The sequence below is a fragment of the Stegodyphus dumicola genome, chromosome 10, assembly GCF_044657685.1.
Source record: "Stegodyphus dumicola isolate Sdum_Otavi_A_Nest chromosome 10, ASM4465768v1".
Lineage (NCBI taxonomy): Eukaryota > Metazoa > Arthropoda > Arachnida > Araneae > Eresidae > Stegodyphus > Stegodyphus dumicola.
Window position 1 is genome coordinate 96,191,731 of NC_140777.1, and position 23,721 is coordinate 96,215,451.

General features: G+C 36.5%; 1 protein-coding gene across 3 annotated transcripts in view; it reads right to left on the reverse strand.

The window, feature by feature from the left end:
• LOC118192113 (very long chain fatty acid elongase 4-like) overlaps window positions 1-12,536 on the reverse strand; it is an 88,067-nt gene extending 75,531 nt beyond the window's left edge. For 2 of the 3 annotated variants that reach the window (XM_085825293.1, XM_085825290.1), the window contains exons 1-2: window positions 12,382-12,536; window positions 10,064-10,172 (exon numbers count right to left, since the gene is read on the reverse strand). The gene's annotated coding sequence lies outside the window, so the exon portion shown is untranslated. Of the gene's footprint in view, window positions 1-10,063; window positions 10,173-12,317 lie in introns of all 3 variants that reach the window. The other variant, XM_085825291.1, reaches the window with a different exon arrangement.
• Window positions 12,537-23,721: the final 11,185 nt, after the last annotated feature.

Here is a 23,721-nt window from a genome sequence, read left to right on the forward strand (position 1 = left end):
GAAAGCAAATTCATTGACATAGTTATCCCAGCTTTTATGAAAATTTTTAACATAACTACGGATAATTTTCACTATATTTCTGTTGACCCGTTCCGCTATATTTGATTGCGGCCGATACGGGACCATTTTTAAATGACGTATGCCCAGTTTTTGGCACGTCTTCAAATATATTACTTACAAATTGAGGACCATTATCCGATATAACTTTTAGGGGCGCCCCGTATTTTAAAATATATTTATTTAAAATAGAATCGGTAACTAATTTCGCGGAGGCTCGTTTTAAGGGAACAATTTCGGTCCATTTACTAAAATGATCAACCATAACAAGGAGATAGCGACTTTTGTTTAACTGACTTTTTGGGAAAGGGCCCAATAAATCGATGCCGATTATTTCATTTGGAAATTCGGATTTAATACTATTTAGAAACCCGGTCGGGCGGAAATTAATATAATTAACGGCTTGACATGTTGGGCAGGACTGGACATACGCCCTTGTTAACTTTTGCAGTTCAGGAAAGTAGACTGCCTCGCGTACGCGTTGAGTAGTTTTTCGAATACCAGCATGAGAAGCTAAAGGGCTGTCATGGAGCTCTTGCAGGATATTTAATCTAAGACTAGCTGGGATAACAGGTCGAAATTCGTTGTTGGAATTCGTAGTTTTTGTATAAAATAATAGACCATCTATTAGTTCGTAATGGGCCGCCCTATTTCTTATCGCCACAATATCTTGGTGGCTAAAATTTTCAGGATCCTTCAAATACTCATAAATACTTCCAAACTCAGGATCCTTACCCAGTTCGGTTATTACAGTTTCTCGGGAATTTATTGTACACGCTGTCAGCATTGCAACTTTTACGGTATTACCCTGTTCGTCTAATTTAATTCGTGACAGGGCATCTGCTACGATATTTTCCTTTCCGGGGGTATGCTTGATTACCAGATTATATTCTTGCAGCTTGAGTGCCCATCTTATTAACCTTGGGGATAAATTTTTTCCAGAGTACAATCTAGTTACCGCCGCATGATCAGAATATACTGTTATCGGCGCCTTTCCAAAATAGACTCGGAACTTTTGCACTGCTAACAGAACTGCAAGTGCCTCTCTCTTGGTCGCGGAATAGTTTCTTTGTGTTTGATTTAAAGTTCGGCTAAAAAATGCTACTGGCTGCTGATTTTGCGAAAGTACCGCTCCTACCGCATAATCCGAAGCATCCGCTGAAATTTCTAAATTTTCATCCTTTTCAGGAAATTTCAACACAGGGGCTTGCGTTAATGCTTGTTTTAATTTTTCGAAAGCACTATTGGCTTCGGCCGTCCACGAGAATCTTGCCTTTTTCCTTTTTAATTTTAACAATGGCTCAGCGATAGCCGCAAAATCTTTTATAAAGGACCTATAATATGAACAAAGTCCTAGAAAAGAAGAGAGCTTCTTTGCCGTGTTTGGAGTCGGATACTTTTGTACAGCGATTATTTTTGATTCATCTGTCTCGATCCCTTTTTGCGATATTTTGTAACCTAAATATTTTAATTCAGGGGCTGCAAATTTGCATTTTTCGACATTAACTTTTAGACCGGCCTCATTTAATAAAGAAAACACCTGTCTTAAATCCTGTACATGTTGGTCTAGATTATCACTAGTAATAATGATATCGTCTAAATAGATAAATGTGGACTTTCCGAGAACAGGTCTTAACACAATGTCCATGCATCGCTGAAATGTTGCTGGGGCGCCTGAAAGGCCAAACGGCATTCGCAAAAATGCATAAGTGTCAGACTTGGTTATAAAAGCAGTCTTAGGCACGTCCTCAGGCCTGATCCCTATTTGAAAATAACCATTCGTTAAGTCTAAAGTTGTCATAAATTTGGTTGATTTTATGTTCCTTAAAATTTCTTCTATAATCGGTAACGGATATACCGGATATTTCGTTATGGAATTTAATTTACGGTAATCAATAGCGAATCTCCACCTTTTTGGATGCTCCAAAGGATAATCATTATTTTTCTTACATAAAACCACCGGACTAGCATAACTACTTGAGATAGGCGTTACGATCTTTTTACGTAGCATATCGGTAATATGCCATTCTATAATTTTTTCCTTATTCTTATCATACCAGTATGGTTTTTGACGAACCGGCAATGCATCTCCGGTGTCAATACTATGGTTAGTAACCTGGGTAAATCCTGGAATATCACTAAATAAGGAAGCAAATTCACTTACCACTTGTCGGATTCTATCTTGCTCGTCATTAGGCAGGTGGTCGAGATTTAACCTTGGCGGTTCAACCTTTTCTACACGCACTGGTTTCATCGTCAGCTTAAGAGACGCTTCATTAAAATCCAGTGTAGCTTGTGCGTCTGAAAGAAAGTCTATTCCTAGTATTAAGTGTGCTTGCAAATTCTTTACTATAAAAAACATCACCTTTACTTGTTCGTCCTTGATACGGATGTACAAAGGTACTTTACCTACGCACTTACATTGTTCTCCTTGCGCCGCTAATACTGTTGTATTATCCGCATTATATATGCGGTATTTGCGAAAATACTTTCTAAAAAAGACTTCTGCCACACAGGAACACTGCGCGCCAGTATCCAGGAGTGCGGTGGCCGGGATATTATTTACCAAGACTTCAATCTTTGGAAGAGTTAAATTTTTCACCATTACTGTATTTAACTTGTAGGAAGAGGGGTTTTCGTGGCCTTCGGATTTCCGCACCCTCTCGTCAGCAGAAATCCGTTTTAGTTTAAATTATTTTTTCTTTCGGTGCTTTCCTTCTTTCTCCACTGGCCTTGAGACTTTTTTCCTGGGTTGCTATTGAACTGTCGACGTTCGCCGGCTGTTTTTGAATGCTCGGGTTTCCTTGCCCACTGATTCGCTTTTTCTCCGTAGCCATGTGCTTGAGTTTGCTGTAGTCTTGGCGTACCAAATTGGTTTCGCTGTTGATATTGGCGTCTTCTTTCGACGTCCGCCGTTCTTCTACTTTCAAACTGGATTGCTAGCTCAAATAATTTTTCCAGTGTAGTCGGATTTCTCAATTCAATAAAGTCTTGCACTTGGGGTAGTAACCTCGGCAAAATCACTTGAATTATTTCAGGATCCGGACGGTTTCCATACAAGAGCTTGAAAACGTGAATTTTTCTTAAAATAAACCTGGAGAGGTTTTCCATTCTTTGTTGATATATACTGAAAAGTTCTGTTTCTAATTTCGCACGATCCCTTACAACAGGGAAGGCTTTTAGTAGGGCAGTCTTGAAATTTTCGTAGGTATAGGTGGCACTTCCTGCTTGACCCAAGAGACTTCTGCCGATACATTTGAACCAGTTAAGCGCTTGGCCCCTCAAAGCGCTGGTAGCTAAAGTAACTTTTTGAAACTCGTGCACGGGGTAGAGCATGAAGTGGTCATCCAATTTTTCCAAAAAACTGGTTACCTGTGAGTTTCCATTAAACGTTGCTTCTGGTTTCATCGAAGCGCGCATGGTCTGGACAATATACCCAAATCCTTCCACGGCGGTAGCTGGCATTTCTGGATTCTGAGCTGTTTCTGCAGGCAGCACAGTTTTTTCTTGAAACTCGGCCATGGTTATTCTTCGTCGGGCGCCACTATCAGGTTCAATGTTTCTTCTAACCTTCTTCGGAAACATACAATGACCTGACTAGAACAGAGAGCTTACTAAAGCTATGTTCACTAATTGTAGTAAGTAGACAGGATACAGACGAAGGGTATACAAAACCCTTTATTTTTTTTCTTTATATACAATGACTTCCGTACTTCGGAATACAATGACCCTCCACTCGGGGTCTAACTTAAAAGATATCAAAATAAAACTAAACTCTAATTTAACTTTAGAATAAGATTGGCCTTATAATAACAGAAAGCGTATGTAGCACAGAGACTGTGAACACTACAATACGTTTAATTTATCAAGAGGATTAAAACCTCTGGCCTGGAAGGCAAAGTAGCAACTGCGTAACTTCTAAGGTAAGCGGCCTGCTTCGAACTCACGGCTTCCTCTCTTCTGCTTGGCAAAAAGGCCACACTTAAATACTTGGCGTTCGCCAGACAACTTTGCATAAACTCCTTCACGCTTATAATTCTGGCCGGAAGTAGAAAATAAGAAGTGATAGTAAAGATTTAAAATAAAATAAACGTTAGTAAAACTTAAGATCCTTACAACATGACTTTGGAATAATTGAAAACATATATCTATTTTTCTCACATTCAACATTACAATGGGAATTATTCAAAAATGCTTTAAAAAAAAAAACTGTTAAACGTGAATCTGAAACACGATGGAGCGCCAAAACAGAAGCGGTTAGCGTTATTGTTGGAGGACTGGAAGAATAAGTAGAACTAATTAGAAAAATTAGCAGAGGAAAGTACTACCACATGTGACACCAGAAAAAAAGCTAAACTTTTATTGCAAAATATGCTGAATTTTAGTTTCATAACTTTAGTCTATTTCCGGCATAAAATCTTGAGGAGAATTGATCGTGTGCAGCTTAGGTTACAAGATCGCGTTCTTGATCGTCTGCAGTAGGAAATAAATAAGCGGCCTAAGTGATCTTAACTCCAAATTTGGATTTTTACTGGATGTTGAAAATTTATTAAACAAGGGTAATGTTGATAACAATCTTGAAGAGAATTTAGGTGAATTTTATAATACAGATTTTAATAGAACAGAACTCTATGTAGAAATATGTGATTGCAAGATGTTACTCCACAGTAGAAAAGAAATTGAACTTAAAACTCCATTACAGCTTCTTGCCTTTATAATATCATATGGAGAAGATGTTTTTCCAAACCTGAGAGTCGCTCTACAAATACTCCTTACTAATTCAGTATCAAATGCTGGCTGTGAATGTTCGCTCAGCAAATTAAAATTAATTTTGACACATCTACGATCAACAATGGGGCAAGATCACCTAAGTGACCTAACATTTTTAAGCGTAGAAAGAGAAAAATTTGAAATGATTGACTTTGATGAACTACTTCGCAAATTTGCTTTATCCAAGGCAAGAAAAATATATACATAGTAATTAATTGCATTAATTTTTATAATATAATATTATATTATTAAATATAGAGACCATATATATATTAACTTTTAAACTGTTTGAAAAGTGTACATTTTTTTAAAAAATTAAATAAAAATGTAAAATAAATAACATCTTTAACTTATTCTAGATGACTGCATGTCCATTTTTTCTACTGACAGACACATTTCCGAATGCAATTCCAGTCTTGGCTTTTTAACAAGATTTTTTTGTCTCAAATTTAAAGCCTAACCTGAGCCTTGGAGTGACTATTCATAATATATTATAGAATATTTTAAGCTAGGTACTGTAATCTTTTATTTTTGTTTTATATTCTTATTACGAGTATATTCTACATATTACATTACTATCTGTTTTTTTTTTGGGGGGGGCGACAGAATTATCGTGCCCCGGGCATCAGTTATACTAACTACGCCACTGGTCTCATATTCTTTCAAAGAAGACATTCATAAAATCAACACAGCTTTCAGAATAATGACAAAATGACAGTTGTGATTCCACCATGGTTTCGAATATTTTAGTATTTTTCCTAAAGTTCTAGGAATGGAAAGCGTAGCTTCCAGAATAATAGTATTAGTAATAGCTTCAATAGCATCAATGATATGCACATCTTCTACCATTTCATCTGTGAGCTCTGCAACGGAAGAGAAGAGTTCTCAGTCTGCCCTATCGAATATGAACCGAGCAAGTATTGACATGGGGTTTGCTTCTCTTCGTGCAACAGATACTACAATAGGATAGTGATCGCTGTTCTAAAGAACATTTTCCACAATAAAAGTGCAAAGTGGCAACAGAGATGGTGAACAGATGGCACGGTCGAGAGCATGGAATGTCCTTGAAGCCTCATGAAAATAAATATCCTGCCCATTATTCAGCTTTGAGACAAAGGCTATGATCTTCAATCATCTGCTCAATTTGTCTTCGTTGGCAATTTGTATCTTTACTACCCCAGAGCGGACTATGGCCGTTAAAATCTCCCACAGTCAAAAGTCGTTAATCCGGACGCCCATAATCTGGAATGATCTATAATCCGGACCTCAAAGCTACAAACTTTCTGCACATGAGTCTACGCATAATGCATTGACGCATGCGCGTAATACCTTTATCCATGCACATATGCGTGTACGCATGTGCATAATACGTTTTTCGCATGCGTGTTTAATGTATAACGAATGGTATAAGCTAAGCTAAAATTATCTAATTATCTATTTCAGTTAATGTTGCAGATTGCGTTGTTCCTTAATCTTCGAATTGGATCCGGCTTATTATTTTTTGCAGGCTGTTAGAGCAATTTTATAAAAATAAGCTTGAACTTTCGATTATGTCAAAAAGAAATTCCGATTCTGGAACTGCCAAAGGATATCTATAAAGCAAAAGCACGTTTCGATGTCCCATCAAACAAAAAGTGGAATTGCTGCAAAAAATGGATAAAGGCATATCCTTTGTTTCTCTAACCATTCCGAAATCTGTTTATCAATTTCACGCTGGTCTGCGGGGGAGGGGAATGTCGCGGTGCGCTATGAACTGGAAGTTGATCTGTCAGCACTATCCTTATCTTCAGGGCAGATGTTTTTATTTTATTCGACTTATAATTCGTTACCAAATGTAGTACTTCATCTCGATGCACTCTATCTTTGATATGATTTAAATCAAATTCCTCGTCATTATAAATATCACGAATACACATCAAATAGTTTTCTGGTTGCAATTTTCTAATTTCGACTATGTATAATGCATGCTTTACACATGCACGCGTTGAAAGAAATGTTTTATAAACTAAACAAATAAATATTAAACTTTTTTTTTTTTTTTTTTTTTGTAAATTTTGATACCCTATAGATCATAATTGTTCTTTATTTCATAAATTACAGTTTCATATTTTTAATTTTATAATTTCTGCATGCCATCTTAAAAGATTTAAATTGATCATCTATAAACCAGAAAAATCGATAATCTGGAATTGCTGAAGTCTCGAATAGTCCGGATTAAAGACTTTTGACTGTATTAAGATAAATGGCTCAGGCAGCTGCTCTATAAGACCAGTAAAATCTTGCTGATCAATGTGCTCATTTGGAGGCAAATACAGAAAACGACTGAAACAACAGTATCAAAATTTGTTTGAGTAGTGACAACTTGGAGGGATGTCATCAAAGGAAAGGAACTTGATGGATAGTCCAGTGAGGTTAGGAGACCTACACCTCCACTCGCACGCTCACCTGCAAGGTTATCCTTCCTGACGAAAGAAAACCTCCGAAGTTTTGCCTTTTGTTCTGGTTTCAGATTTGTTTCCTGTACTGCGAACCATACAGGATGATAAGCATTGATGATAGCTTTGATGTCGAGCAAATTTCGGTGGAAACTGCGACAGTTCCATGAGACGAGGGTGGCCATTATGAAAGGTTTTTGTTTTTTCTGTGCTGCTTTTTAGTTTTTCGTGGAAGTAAATGCCTGGGAACTTCTGGACACTCTTCTACTTCCATACTATCTGAATCAACAGATTCAGATATCATCCCATCAAATGAGCTATCGCAGGGGTTTCTACTTTTATTTATTATTTTCACAGTCACATTTTTAGGTTTGCCTTGAATTACTTTTTTTGGGGTACTATATGGGTTGCATTTTCTTTTTTCTTGTTGCTTGTAATCTGTTGAGTTTTGTTTGGTTGGGTCTGCATACCAACTGAAGTTTGGGTGGCAACTGTAGGAGATGTTTTAAGAGCACTGGCGTAAGATGTATTTGGTCTAACCTATGTGCTTTGGACTATTCTTCTGGCTTCAGCATATGTGATATTCCTAGTTACTTTTTCAATCTGTGTCTTTTTCGAATTTACATTTTGGGCACAAGCGAGAAAATGCTGGGTGTTTACCCTTACAATTTATATACAAAGATGCAGTGGTACAATTATTACAATTGTGACCAATTTGCGAGCATCGGGCGCATGTGAGGGTGCCACGACAAGACATCTTAGAATGGCCAAAGTGCTGGCATTGAAAGCATCGCATAGGGTTTGGAATATAAGGTCTTACAGGACAATTTAGGTATCTGGCCTTAATATTCTTAGGCAGATCAGGCGTGTTGAAGGTAAGGATCACATGTTTCGTATCGATCAACTTACCTTCTTTATGCATCATCTTGATCCACTTTGCACCACAGACATTTTGGCTAGATAGCTCGGATGCGATCTCTTCTTCGAGAAAACACAGAAGGTCGATTTCCGAGATTACACCATGACAGTAATTCAAGGTCTTATGTGCTGTCACAGTGACACTCGCTTGCCCAAGTTTGGTTACTTGAAGTAAAGAAGCAGACTGGATGGCTGAATTTGCATCAACAAGCAGAGCGGAGACGCTTTATATTTCTGGGCTCACCAATACAAGAATGAATGTACTTATTTATTACAAAAGGTGACATCTTTAGCAGCTCGCCAGAAGGACTAGACATCACAAGGAAATGGAGACTACTATTAGGATTATTTGCATTTGCTTCTGTACATATTTTTTTAGCAGTAGATTTTTCACAAGTAGAACTTTAAGGGACTTAAAAGTCTTTAATGAGATAAATGTGTGAGTTAGACATATTGAAGGAAAAATGATTCAGGTCCGACGGCCCTGCCCACCATGGAACCCAACAAGGTAACACACATTCCTGTGTTAGGGTTAGCCAGACCTATACACAAACTGAAACCTCCACAGTCAGCTTTCCTGAAGGCAGGTACTCCCGAGAGCTTATCCCCAAGCCACTGACACAAGGACTAGTGACCAGCCGATTGACACCCATGAGGATGACTAAGGTGCTTCCCGTTTAGCTGAAGCAGAGGCCAAAGCAGTGTATTGGGAACAGAACCTCGCCCCTCAACCACCAGGACCCTCCTTTCCAGCGACACTAGTCTCCACGCATGGCAAACACATGGGCAGTTTTCTTGCCACTTGAAAACTAGAAACAAGGACTGTCCCAGTTTCTTGTGACGAGCCCCAACCTTCGAAGAGGAAAACCACAAGCGAGAATGCAAAGAAAAAGTTTTTAGCTCAGAGGAGAGGAGACAGAAAAGAGGATAGATAACTGGGGCTCCAGGATTGTGACACCAGTTTCACCAAGAAGATGAACCCCTGAAGGGCTAGGGTACCTCGAGATTGCCACACCCATACTCACAAAAGTCAGCACCTGAGAACCTCTTTCTCCTGAAATTAATTATATGCATGTTGGTCTTATTAAGTCAAAAACTAGATACATGTCAGTCAGGAAGTTAAAAAGTTTGAGATGCATTGGCCTAACATACAGAAAATGGTTACTTTTCTGTTATGCACCTGCCATGCATTTTGGCAGGTGTTTTAATTGTAAATAGTTTTTAGTTATAAGAATAGTTTACTACTTTTCCTGTACATATTGTACTTTTCCATTATACACACACACCCAAAAATGCATGGTAGGTGCATAACAGAAAAGTACTAGTAAATGCACATACCTATGTAAAATATAAAATGATATTTCTCCTCTAAAAAAATGAATAGCATACATTTTACACTTTTATCAAGGGCTACTGATACCTCAAACTTAGATATCAGTTGCTCTCAGAATCAACATAACCACTAACTACTTTTATATAAACTCTCTGACATCAGAAAGTTGTTTTTCAGGTTAATTTTATAATAAAATATTCTAATTTGCTCATCAGAAAAAGTTTGATTAAAGTTGTCAGAATTAATATAAATAAATTATTCCCATTATTATGAATATTCAATACTTTCAGATGCTATTAAATTTTAAATTTATATGTATTAATTCTGCAAATTAAAATTATTCCCCCCTTAAGCATTAGTATTTATTGAAATTTGCAAATGAGAGGACCTATTATAAAATGCCCCAAAAACCTTAGGAACAATTCACTGACAATGCTATAATGTATAAAATACCTACTTTAATATAGACATTTAACATATAAATACCTGATATAAAATTATGCCTACCAGGAAGAAAACACATTCTAGACAAATACATATAAAAAATTACCTTTCACACTTAATAGCCAAATCTCCTCTTCAAAAATTTTCCCAATTGATTTAAAGGATTGTTATAGCATATAAAATGTTAGTATACTATACAGTCTTTCAAGGTCAAGCTACATAAAATAAAAAAAAAAGAAGATTAATGTATTAATTATTATATTAGTATGAATCACAACAAATAAACACTGCAGTTAATATTTATATAAGCAAATATGAATTGATTTACAGTAACATCTGTTTTAAAGCAAGCATTAATTCAAATAAGATCATAAATAAATACTAGAACTAACTTAGACAGATAAATGAACAGAATATAATAAATAAAACATACTACTGGTAGTCATCATAACTAAGACAGATAAATGAACAGAATATAATAAATAAAACATATTACTGGTAGTCTTCTGTTACTGTGACCACATTCAGAAATGTATGTATGGATGGATGTGTTTACATATGCATGTGGGTAAGTACACTGCGCAAAAAAAAAAATGGGGAAACAGTTCTGCATCTCCCATTCTACAGGGCCAATTGACAAAATTCAAATTGCGTTTTTCATGTCTCAAAAGCATGACTTAGGATATATATTCGATTTATATATAGCAATGTTCTAATATAGGTATTTTGACACAAAATCAGACTTTTCTAAAATGACATGCCAATTTTTTTCCATATTTCTATTCTACGACTCACATTACGTCAAACTGTCAAATTTTGTAAAAATCACACGAGCTGTTCTTAAAAAATTAGCTCCTCAATATTAATTAAATTTGGCATATATTTATTAACATCTTTTTTTATTAAACAAATATGATTCCTTTCATGTTTCAAAATTTAGGCTTAATCCAATTATAATTCACCTATTTTTTTTATGATTAATTTTAAAAATTTGCATTTTTAAATATTTTTATAAATTTTTTGAAAAACTTTATAACATCTTCTTAAAGTAGATGTATTTCTAGGTACGCCTGTAAAAAATTAGCTTTTTATGCAAAATTTCCTAAGATATGCACAAATTTACATATTGGCACATTTTGAAATTTGGCATATTTGTTATAAGCAATAATAACGGCAACTGTGGTTTATGTATTTTGTTAAAATTACTTGAAAGTAAGAACGATGATCTTTTTTTCCTGCTCACGCACAATGAATAAAAAGAAAAATAGGTGAAGTTCACCAAGTGAATTATTCTTGGTGCAAACTGAAAAAGATATGCCAAGATAAATTTTTTAATTTCTCCATAAATTTGTCACCCAAAATTTAACATCTAGGCATAATTGGAGTTGTAGAATTGAAATATGGAAAAAATTGGTATGTTATTTCAGAAAAGACTTGACTTTGTATCAAAAGACCTGTATCTAAATATAATATACATCCTAAATTGCACTTTCAAGACATGAAAAACAAAGTTTGAATTTTATCATTCAGCACAGTAGAACAGCAAATATAGAACTGTCCCCCCCTTTTTTTTTCCACAGTGTACATACATACACACGTTTATATATACACATGCACATTTGTATACATACATACATTTCTGAATCCAGTCCTAATAACAGAAGAATACCAATTAAAATGACCAAGTGTGGCAGTCACTTTAATAAGGGAGTACCATTTCATCATATTCAAGTATTATATAAAAACTTAGCAAAGTTTGCAATATTGTCCATTAATTAGCAATAATATTTTAATTAAACTATCATAATAATGTACTCTATTAGAATGCACTGAGCATAGTATTATGGCAAAAACAGTAAAACGTTTTCCCAGCTCAACTATAGTTAACACAGCAGAATTAACAATTATTTAACAATGTAAATAAGCTGAAGTATTCAATATTCTCATACACAATTACTTTAGGAAAATATTTGATTATTTCCAATATAAAGATTTAATTATATACATAAGATTCAAATTATGTGCACTAAAGTTATGTGATGAAAGTTGAATAATTTTCCTTCTGCCCTTTTCACAAAGAATAGTTGAACACAAGTTAAACAGTTGCCTTTTGAAAAATAAATGGAAATCAAATTTTATGAATAAATAAAGATATTGGTATCTATCTGGTAATTATCACTATACTTCTAAGATTTAAATATAAGGACTCCATCAGAGTTTGTTACTGAATATTCTAATATTAGGTGTAAGTTTTTTCTTAGTGATCAGAATAAATTGAAATGGAATGTAATTATTCTTCATAACATAAAATATATGCTGTAAAGTCAACTTTAATAAATCATCAATAATTTTTTTATTACCATATTTTAGTAAAAAAATTTTTGCTTAAAAACTTTTAATAAAAATCTGAATATATAACATTACTTTTTAGGAAAATTATATATTTAAATTCTTTAATGCCTAATGCTAGTTTATTAGTCATCCCTGATATTACATAATAAATATCAATAGACAGACAGACAGACAAAGTAGACGTCTTTTGTTGCACCCGCTAAGTCTTTCTGCACCGATGGGCGAAAAATCAAGCATAGGTGCGAAGGGTATATAGAAAGGGGGGCAATTTCGTATTTCAGAGGAGAGTAAAAAGGAACTTCGTATATTTTATACGAGTTCGAAAGGCCAGGAAGAAAAGATGGGACAAAATAAAGTAAAAAATAAATGGCCCAAAAGTAATGGAGAGGAAAAAAAAAATTATTTATAATTAAAAAAAAGGGCCTATAGAAAGAAAAGGAAAGGAAGTAAGAGAATTTTGTTAAAAAAAAAAAAAAAAAAAAAAAAAACGTGTTCATGAGTGTAGTCAAAGTTGTTATCATTTACATTAAATACAGTCTTCCAGGTGTGTGTAATGAGTGTGTTTTGTAAAGCTGAATAGAGGTAAAGATGGGGAAAATTAATAATAAAATATTAAATTTTGGGGGTCCAGTCACATAACAGTATAAGTCAAGTTTAGAAGCTAACTTTTGCTATAACAGGGAAACTAAAATTTAAAATTTTTTAAATTTAAACTTTTATTTTTTTACATGGAAACCAATATTAGCCTCTACCTTGAGACACAGTAACAGAAGACACATAAGATCAAGATACATATAATATCATGCAAAGTTATACATTAAACTAAGTAACATCATCTATTGCGGTTTCCAACATATTTATATATTCAGAAAACACCATCAGATAAAATCATAAATCCAAAACAAGGCGAGAACATATCAGCAAAAATAAATAAGTAAATAAATTACGGAGTTTTTTTATTATTATTATTAATTATTTTTTTTTAAATAAGCATTTTATTTATTTATTAAGTTAATGGTCATAATTTATTATATGTGTACTATTTTATCAATTTGAGGCACACTGTATTAATATATGCTTTTAATTTAAATAGATAGGAAATATAGATTAAAGGAGCAAAAACTACAACTCTGTACATTCATTGAGGCCCGAGATCGTGTTTTTAGCTCTCGAGACATTCCTCAAAGGGGCCCCAATGGGTAGGGCTAACACTACTGATAAGGATAGCGTCCCTACGAGATAGTAACCAAAAAAGAACCACATGATTTAAAGCAATTACTAAGTATTTAATGCCAAAACATAATAAAATGAGCATAATAATAATAATGATCATAATAAATGAATGAATTTAAAGGTACTTTAGTGACAGATATTTGATTTAGCTTAGAGAAAAGAAGTTCTACTTATCTGAACGCTCCGTCTTAGTGCTGCAAAAGATTGCAAGGAAGACAAGACCCCCCAGGTACAGGAGAACTCCCAGCTTTGAGAACGAGACAATGCAGAGGATATTCGCGAAAATTTTCTGAAATAAATGAAGATTTTCCGGAAAACACCTTTGAAAATTCAGGAGCTCTTCCAAGATCCTGCCTCCATCGTACGTGATCACAGCGCCCTCCCGAACAACTGCGAGTAGAAATCAACATCGGCCAGCGGCCGTCACAGTTGACGTGACAGGAACACGTACTTTCTCCACGTGCCTCAGTATGCGTCTTCCGCGAAGCTACTCCCAAATTCTAAAGCGTCGGAATCCTTGAATCCAGCGCATAGGAGCACTTTTACTCTAGTGGTGGAGAATTACGTCCTCCTGTCATGGACTCGAGTTCTATACTCGAAACCAAAGCGTTCTCTCACAACATACTTCTGATTCGATCCATAGATGTCACGAGTAAAAGTCACCTCTAGGAACTCGGAAATCACTGAAAACTGCGAGCCAATAATTCAGCCTCGCTTCGCGGAATTCCACAGTAGTGCCCCTTCTAGGAGATAAGAACACGCTCCTTCTCCACGTTACCCTGGGGAAAAACAGTAAATATCAATAATCACTGAAAACAAACATCATTTGGATGATGCCAAATATTGAAATTAATTTTGAAGTATTCCACAATATGTAACGCATTCAAGAAAAGCAACGGGAACAAAATCAACGTTTCATTAAATGGAATAAGCAGTATTTTAATTTGTTGGAGTTATAAGAACTATATTGAACTTACAAGATAATTGATACAATTCATATATTTTAAATAATGTACTTTTTTCCTAACTATTATAAATAACATGTACAGCTCAAGTAACATTTGTTTCACCGGTACAAGCAAATGCAGACACTCAGCTGCACCGTGGTCTTTATGCCCGATGAGTATAACAACAAATAATTTGGAAATTGATCGTAATTTATTCGCTATTGTAGCGGAATACTCGTCCTCTAAACGGATCCTCTAATAGCAAAGTCTTTGAAACACAAATAAAGCTGAGATGAACCAAAGTCAATTGGGTATCTAGTTGGCATGGCTCAAGCCGCCTTTTCTGACGCATTCCTGATCGTGACAACAGAAAAAGACACAAATCATGCCCAAAACTACAAAATCTGGAAGAATAGTTAGATTTATAATTCAATATTTTTGTAACTTACTTGAGGGGGGGGGAATTCTGTGGTGTTTTCATATTCTACGCAAGAAAAGGCGCCGCCTGTCAGAGAGAGGGTGGGTGAGATACTCTGATATACCTGTTCCACAGGCACCTTTCCAAATTCGTATATCCACCGTAATCTCAAAGTAGATACAATTCAAGATTAGGCTAATCTTTGGAATATGGTAACAGGTAGTTTGGCAACATTTTGGTAAGGCGATAAAGGTTACTAGCTAGGACTTTAGCAGTGTACATGGGTAAAGTCAAGAGTATGCGCAATGCCATTTTTGTGCAATTCTGGGATGTTTTTTAAGTGAAAATAGGTCGACGTGTACATGGATACCGTGTATGTGCAATTCTTAAAAACGCGGCAAGCAGTGGGCGATTCTGCACTTTCTCCCAATTTCGCACGTAATCTTCGTCATTATTTTTGTTCCATAAAAGTTCTAGCATAAGCGTAGTTCGGCTAGTAGATTGTTGAAAAAAAATGTTGAGTTAAAAAAAAGCCTGTACTTCCTGAAAACAAACTGGCGTCAGAAACAAAACTAGCAGGTTGCTGTAGCAGGTTTGGTAGCCATATTTTCGCCAAAAAATCGCCAAGTTACCATAATTCAAAGATTAACCCAAGATTATATTCAAAAACTAGCCAGAAATTTCTTCTATTCAGTTCTCACTCATCATAATAACTGCATCAACTCTCTTAGATGTTCTCCATTTCCCAGCGAAAAGCACAAATACCCATCTGACATTCTCCCTCCTTAGCATTTTTTACTTACACTAGATTCTTCAGTTCACTGATTTGTACCTTCGATCAGACACTCACCTTTTTCGTCGACTGATGGCGGCCACCTGACTTTTACTTTCGCCTTTTTGTTTTACTGATGTTTTTCACGTGATACAGAGTATAAGGAGGCGCTGCTTTCTGAAACTCAAATTCACATTCAAATTGTTCCTAGTAGTAGTACCAAGGAGGTTAAAATAGAAGGAGGGAGGGTTCGCAGTTTCCTCCACTATCGTGGAATGAAACTCCACCGAACAAGCGGCGTCCGTGTCTGTGACTTCAAAACATTACATTACCGCAGTGAAACGTACGTGTTTTTAAGCTGTTCCGTGTATGTATTTTCCACTAAAAATATGTGAAATTTATAATGAAATGCTTCGCTGTTGTTAGTTTTTTGTTTTAAAGTTATAAAGGTGATATCCGTAATTTACTACGTACAGAAAATCATTGAGAAATAGTTCGAAATCTAAATGCATGTGCATAACATTAAAGCCTTTAAAAATAATGTTTCTACATATTTCAAGAATTTGTTTAGGTTTTATTAGCAACCTGTTGGGTGTACTTTCCAATTTTTCCTTTAAGAAGTGATATTTCTGATTTATTCACAATATTGTAATTTATTAAAGAATAATTTAAAATAATTTTAACCTGAAATTAATAGCAGATAATTATCTAAAAATATAGTCCCAGGTTGCATTTTTTTAAATAAAAGTTTAAATAGATTCTTTTTACAACCAACAACCTTGTAACAACAAGAAAATAAATATTAATAAAATAAAACAGATTTATGTGAATTCAGTAATTTCAGTTTATGCGCGTTTCATATTTTTGAATCTTAAAAGAATTGCCTTGAATTAAGCTGAATTAATGAAATATACCTATACCTATATTTTTGGATACATCTTTCCACCTGTTCAGTTGTGTAAATATTTTACTTACTTTTATCGCTGTATTGCCCACAAATTTGTAAATTTATGCAAAAAAAAATTTAACAACAGAAAAGTTAGTTTATCTTGATGAAATGCATAATTTATATTCCTAACAGTTCACAAAACTTAAAAATGAATAATAATTAGTACATAAAGGAAAGCATTACTTTATTTAACACCTTTACAATTCATAAAAATAGTAACAATTGATTTCTTACTTTTCATGAAAATTATAAAACGAATTAATTACCTAAAACGTTCAAATTATACAGTTTAAATCCTAGCATATATCATTGTCAGGAACGAAGATGCCAGTTATAAACAAAAACATTAAAATGTATTTAACATATTTTTATCCTTATGATGTCCCTTTTTTCACATCTGGAAAGAAAATATGACATTGTGATATTTTTGAACATAGTTATCACGTTGCATAAAAAAGAAAATCAATATTTACGCGTGAAAAGTAATCCCAGGAATCTTTTTCGAAAATCTGTTTGCGCATTCATATACAACACAAGCTGACATGCTTCAAAAAGAAAAGAAAAAATATTCCAATTACAGACTTCCTTGCACAAGTCACAGCGATAACAGGAACATGGCCGCCAAGCTTCACCGTTTGAGTTGAACCTTCCCTCCTTTTATTCTAACCACCTTGACTAGTACAGGCACCTCAACTAACCCCGGTTAGGGAAACAAAACATACAGTGAATAACCTGATAAGGAACTGCAGGAAAATTGTATAGAGGTGGACCAGGCCAGTGACAGTTTAAGTCAAAATTCTATGAAGAAGAAACCTGGAATCTGGCGCTAGAGGTTTCAGTTTCACGCCTGTACAAGTTTCTCATCTTACCAATTCGACGACTTATTTTCTTACATTTTCATCTCGTGCTTCTACACTTTTCTTATTTTTTATCAAATCATGTGTGTGTAGTTAACATGTGCTGCTCTGCTGGGAGCCAATCGGTAGTTAGATGCCAGAAACGTACGAAAGTATACTGATTCGCGGGCGTCAGTTCCTTGGATGGTCAACTTCCCAGGTGCTAACCCTGGAATGCTGCTTGATATTGGGTGCAAAATGTTTTTAAAAATTATGGAGGATTCCGATAAAAGTGGATTGCAGAGGTCCTTAAAAATTGATGTCTATTTCTAGGACCTCGTACTTAAAATTGTCTGAATTATTTACATTGGTGATGGCTTTGTTGGTGATGGCTTACATTGGTGATGGCTTACATTGGTGATGGCTTTGATGATGGCTACATTGGTGATGGCTTGGTTGAAAACGTTATTATTTAATTTATTGATAAATAGCGCCAGACTTTGGTGTTTAAGGTCTATAAGTTGCTGTTCATTGAGAACAAACCAGGGGGCTCCTGTGATTTTTCGTAAGCAGTTGTTTTGGAAAACTTGCAATTTACTTAAACCAGAAGTGGAGCAAAGCTCCATGTAGGGCAGGCATATGTAAGGATGGGTCTTAATATTGATGTGAAAATGCGCTTCTTGCGAGCAAGATCCAGTGATGAGGAAGCGTCAAGAAAGTTCCGAAGCTTTCTATGGCTCTCCCGATGTTCATGGAAATGTAATGTCCCCATTGTTTTGTATTAGCCGAAAATAGTCAGTCAGTGTTGCCAGATCGTACAATTTTTTTGCGAATTTGCGACTTTTTATCAAGGAAGTTAATTTAGAGTGCACTAGGCTAGGCTTTTAACTCCACATCATCAGAGATAAGATGATTACATCAAAAGAGAGGTTCGTCTAATACGGAAAAAATTTAAAAGAAATTTAAATTTTTTCCGTATTAGAATTTAAATTCCGTATTAAAATTTAAAGCCTAATTTATAAAAAGAAGAAGGCTTTTCAGATAATGCCTTCCGTATGAGAAAAAAAGCTAAAAACTCATAGAAGGTCTTTTTATTTAAATTTCGTGCCTAAAAAAGGACCAGAATTTAATTTGAAGGGCAGTCATCATTCATAAATTTTGGAATAGAATTAAAAGGTTTCAAAATGTTTCATTGATTCCGGATATCAACAAAAAATAAGAATCCTAAGAACAAGCAGTCCGGATGAAAAGAACTAGCGCAAGTGCAGTGAACTTGCACCCACTCCGGATAGCTGGGCGAAAGAGGCGGGGGGGGGGAGATGCAGCAGCTGATGGAGCTGATGGATTCTAGCAGCAGCTGATGGAGGAGAAGGAATTTTGGTTGCTATTCAAGGCGACGTTTAAAGGTCAGATAAGAGGAGCTCGTTAGGGGGATCGAAAGCAACCCATTTAGCGGGTGAAAAGAAGCTTTTAAGAAACAATTAAGAATAAAGTGCAGTCGCGTGCGGCTGCAGAGATAAAGTTGTCCCTTGTTAAAGAGACGTTTAAAGACTCTTTTTAAAGAGTTAAAGAACAGGGCTCCTCCGTCCAAATGTACATACCGGCGCCGTTTAAATAGAACTTGAGCATAATCAGTTTGTGAAATAGCTCTGGGTCGCTTTTTCGAAGAGGCAACCGCAGGATCGTATTCTGGCAAGGTATGTAATACTGGATTTCCAACAAGATGGATGTTTTTGAAAAATCTTTCCGAAAGTCGCTGTATACACGATAAATGGGCATAAGTTTGAGATCGTTATAAATGTCATCGTTCCTTACGAACCATGGAGCTTAATCTGAAACCATGGAGCGTTTAATATCTGCCGTAAAAATTTAGATTGAAAAATTTTGACGTGTTTACGGTTAGCCAGAGCAGCTGAGCCCCAGATGAAACTCGCATAAGTAAGAATAGGCCTTATTATTGATTTATAAAACAAGATCTTGTTGTCAAGTCATAGGTCGCAATTTTTAGAGAAAAAAGGGCGCAGGTTGGCTTTATCAGCTTTCGCATTCGCAATGATTTTTTGAATGTGAAGTTGCCATGTTAATTTTGAGTCTAGTAAAACACCAAGGTATTTGTATGAACCCAGGTTATCTAAACGTGGGATATTTCTTCAGATTAATAAAATGGCAGCACATTTGGAGACATTAATTTTGATTTTATACAGTCCGAGCCAGAGTTCTAAGGCTGAAAGGTAACTCTGTAATGTAGAGATTACCGTGGTGATGTTGGTATGTTGAGTTAAGATGGCCGTATCGCCTGCATATAAAGCTAGATCGATACTAGGTGCCTTAGGAACGTCGTTTATATAGATATTGAAGAGCAGAGGTGAGAAAAGCCCTGGGGGCATCCAGCTTAGATCGGGCGGGGAGAGGAGCATTCGTAGTTAATTCGTACGCGAAAACTTCTTCCGGTCTAGTACGAATTAATAATGTTAATGAAGTGAGCCGAAAAACCAAGCCGCATGAGCTTGTATATAAGTCCATCGTGCCAAACCCTATCAAAGGCTTTGGCCACGTCGAAGTAGACGATTCCAGTTTTCTCTCGCTTACGAAAGCCTTCGTGATTCCACTACACGTAATAACTAGTCTACAGTGGAGTGTTTAGGTCGGAAGCCGAATTGTTCCCAGATGATCAAATTTTGATCTCGACAGAATTCATTCAGGCGATTAAGTAAGACCAATTCGTATACTTTGGAGAGTGAAGAAAGTAGACTAATGGGTCTGTAATTGACGGGTAAATTTAAATTTTGTCCCGGTTTTGGAATGGGGACGACCGCTGCAATTTTTCAACGGTCAGCTTCTCCTGAGCGTCAAATTAATAAGGACCATAATCCAAACAACAACCATGCCGGGGAAATTCTTAAACATGCGATTAGAGATGCAATCTATGGCTGGAGCTTTATTTGGCTTTAGGCTTTCGATGTACTCCATCACCTCTTTAGGATCAATGTGCCTGAGTTCAGGCATGATAGGTTGTATTAGAAAACTCTTCAACACGTGAATGTATGTGCCCCTTGTGTAACCGGACGGTTACAGTAGGAGTCGTTATTTGGAGAGAATTGTGTTGCAAGGCTGTTGACTAAATTTTCTCCTTTTTCAGTGTCTGTGTAAACCATCTGTACGTCATCGGCCGTTTGAAGAGGCGGAATGTGTCTAGATTGTTTGTGTATTCGGGCGGCGGCACGCCAAACCGAATTATCTTCAGTCGTTGAGGACTCAATGTAGTGGACACTTGTGTAGTGTTTCCACTCAATGCAGTGTTTCCACTCCCTCTGTTTAAAAAGACGGGTTTCAGTCCTTATCTGTATTTTGCGGAGTTGGGCGCGGATACTGGGATCGCGCGACCTTTGCCAAATTTTCAAAAAAAAAAAAAAAAAAAAAAAAAATTCGCTGCTTAATTTTGGATTTAGTCTCAGGTGGGAGTCTGACACCCGGATAGAAAATAGGTTTGGAAGCCGCAGCTCTCGCTTCTTTGAGTATGGACTCCAAATTTTATAAGCACCTGTCAAAGTCCGAATTGCTGGGAATTTTGATTGGGGTAGCAGTATGTTCCAAGATAAGTATAAAATCGTCCCAATTTGTAGAGACTTGCTCCTGTAATTTTGAGTAACGATTTTGAACATCTAAGTTAATCAAAACTGGATAGTGATCAGAATGAAGGTCTTGAATCACTTTTATTTCATGCCTAAAATTGACATTATAAAAGGCAGCCAGATCAAGAACTGCAGAGGATCCTCTAACAGGGTAGTAAGTCGGGAGAGTAGCAACTATGATCTGTACATGGTTACTCTGGCACCATGGACTTAGAATAATGCCATACCTGTTCCTGTTAGGCCAAAACCAAGCGGTGTGACGTGAATTTAGATCGCCGGCAATAATTAGGTGATTTGATATTGCTAAATTTTATCAAGATCACTGACAGGAAAAGTACTTCTTCTGGGTGTAGCTGAAAGTGGAGATAAGTATGTCGAAATGACTGTTAGTGGCGGAGAATTTTGGAGGAAAATTTTGATAACTGTCGCTTCCAAAATACTTAAAATCAGAGGGTTGTCATGGGATGCTTAATCGAACTCTTCACGTAGATACAGGTGTCACCACTGTCTTGCCTGGTTAATGGCACCCTGTCAGTCGAGTACATGCCATAATTTGCAATTTTGGGAGTTTTCCCTGGGGTTAAGTGAGTATCTTGGACTAATAACACGTCAAGATAGTGCTCTGCAATAAAGCCTTTGACCTAATTTATCTTACTGATGAGGCCGTTTGCATTCCATGGGCACATGGTAAGTTCTTTGTTGGTAATAGAACTTTGTCTGTTTTGACAATTGAATTTAAGGCTGTTATGAAAAGGTTGCAGCTCTGAAAAACCTAAGACACGGGTCTAAAGTAGCCGAATAATCCTAATTATAAAGCATAACATAGCTTTTATAAATTAGGAACGTCCTCGTAAGAGCGTCTGCTTGCCTAAGCTTTGGCAGGGCCCTTTCAAAGGCTTGCAGTAGAATATGCCTATCTACCGCTGGGTCACGGGAGATTTCAATAAGGCATTTTAAAGTAGAGGAGGAAACATCTTCAGAGTCTCCACTTTCTACTTGAGTAATCGGGGGGGACTATGTGAGGCACATTCGCCGTAGCCCCGGATTTGGACCCTTTTTTGGGGTCGGGGCTCCGTAAAGACTTTACCTAGGGTCGCTGCATAAGACAACGAGTTTGTGCTTGGTGGGGCAGTCGCAGAGGCTCGTTGTACAGCTTTTGTTGTGGGTTTCGTGGTTCCCTGAAGGGTGCAGCCGCCCTAGAAGCTTGTATTTTAGTGTTCTTTTTGTTGTTACCTGGGTAACGAGGACAAGATTTAAATGATGCTGGATGAGAACCTCCAACCTGCCGATCAACCTGCTTGCACCTTAAGTGACGATCAACCTGCTTGCAACAGCAAGCAGGTTGATCGTCACTTAAGATGCAGCAAGCAGGTTGATCGTCACTTAAGATGCAATCTTTTGGCCAGTGCTGGCAGCGCTTCTCACACAACGGATCTTAAGGGTGCAAGTTTCAGAAGAATGAAAAAATCCTTGGCATCTAAAGCATTGAGTGGGGCCTTTACGGCTTCTGTAAGCCTCAAACTTGACCTCAGCGCCCTACATATCGGAAACGCTATACAGTTGGTCAATGAAGAGATGAGGTCGGACTTGTATATAAACAAGTGGCATATAGTGTCTAGAGCGCGGTTTAGTCAACCGAGCTCACCTAGGCACTTGAAAACCGCAGAATTCCACTACACTTTTTACGTCCTCGAATTCAGTTTCTTTAGGGAGGCCTTTAATGACAATTTTTATAGGCCTGTCCTGTTTCAGATCAAAAGTTTTAAATTGGATGCCGGCCTGACCCATCCCTAAACTCTAGTTCGGTTTGAACAAATAATTTTAGAAAAGGTCCAGTGAAAATGCACTTAATATTTGGGGCAATCTCTCCCAGGAAAGTCATCTGCATTCTCCACTGCTTGCTGTTTTAACATGAATAGCCGGCATGGAGGGTTGCTGTGGAGGAGGGGAGCGCGCTGTGACTGCTCCGAACTTGTTTCTCCCCCTGAAGTGCCCCCGTTGCTAGGGGGTGGTCGTTGCAGTACCCTAGGCGGAACTGCGAATGCTGTCCAAGAGGGATTCTTTTATGCGTTCACACTTATTTAAAGTAGCAACTTTCTTTACATTTGAAATTTCATCTGCTGAATTTGAAGTGTTAACATAGTCATCAATGGTGATTATTACAAGTGCTTTTCCCTGTTTGAGTGATGCGGGGGTAGCGATTTTTGACAAACTTCTGATACTAAAATTTTAGAATATGCGATTTCGCGAAATTTTTGCGACCTCTATCATTTTCTTATGCTACTTTTGGCGACTTCAAATATTTTTTTATTTAATCGTAAAATTTACATGTTAAAATAATGTATCAAATAAAAGTTTATTGAGTCTTAAGGGGAGAATTGAAGTGCAACGCTTGTCATGGTAACCGCTCTTGTATTACAAAACCAAATTCAAGTGCAACGCTTTTCGGACACGCCTTTTGAAAATACGTCATTACCATAGAGGAATTTTGCAGCTACTCCTCACCTGTCACAAACTCTTAACAGCGACTGTAAACAAGATAGCTGAAGTGATTTTGCTCAGATTTTTAAGAAATCGGAGAAATGCTGAATTCCTTGGCATTTAAGAGACAGACGTTATCCTTAT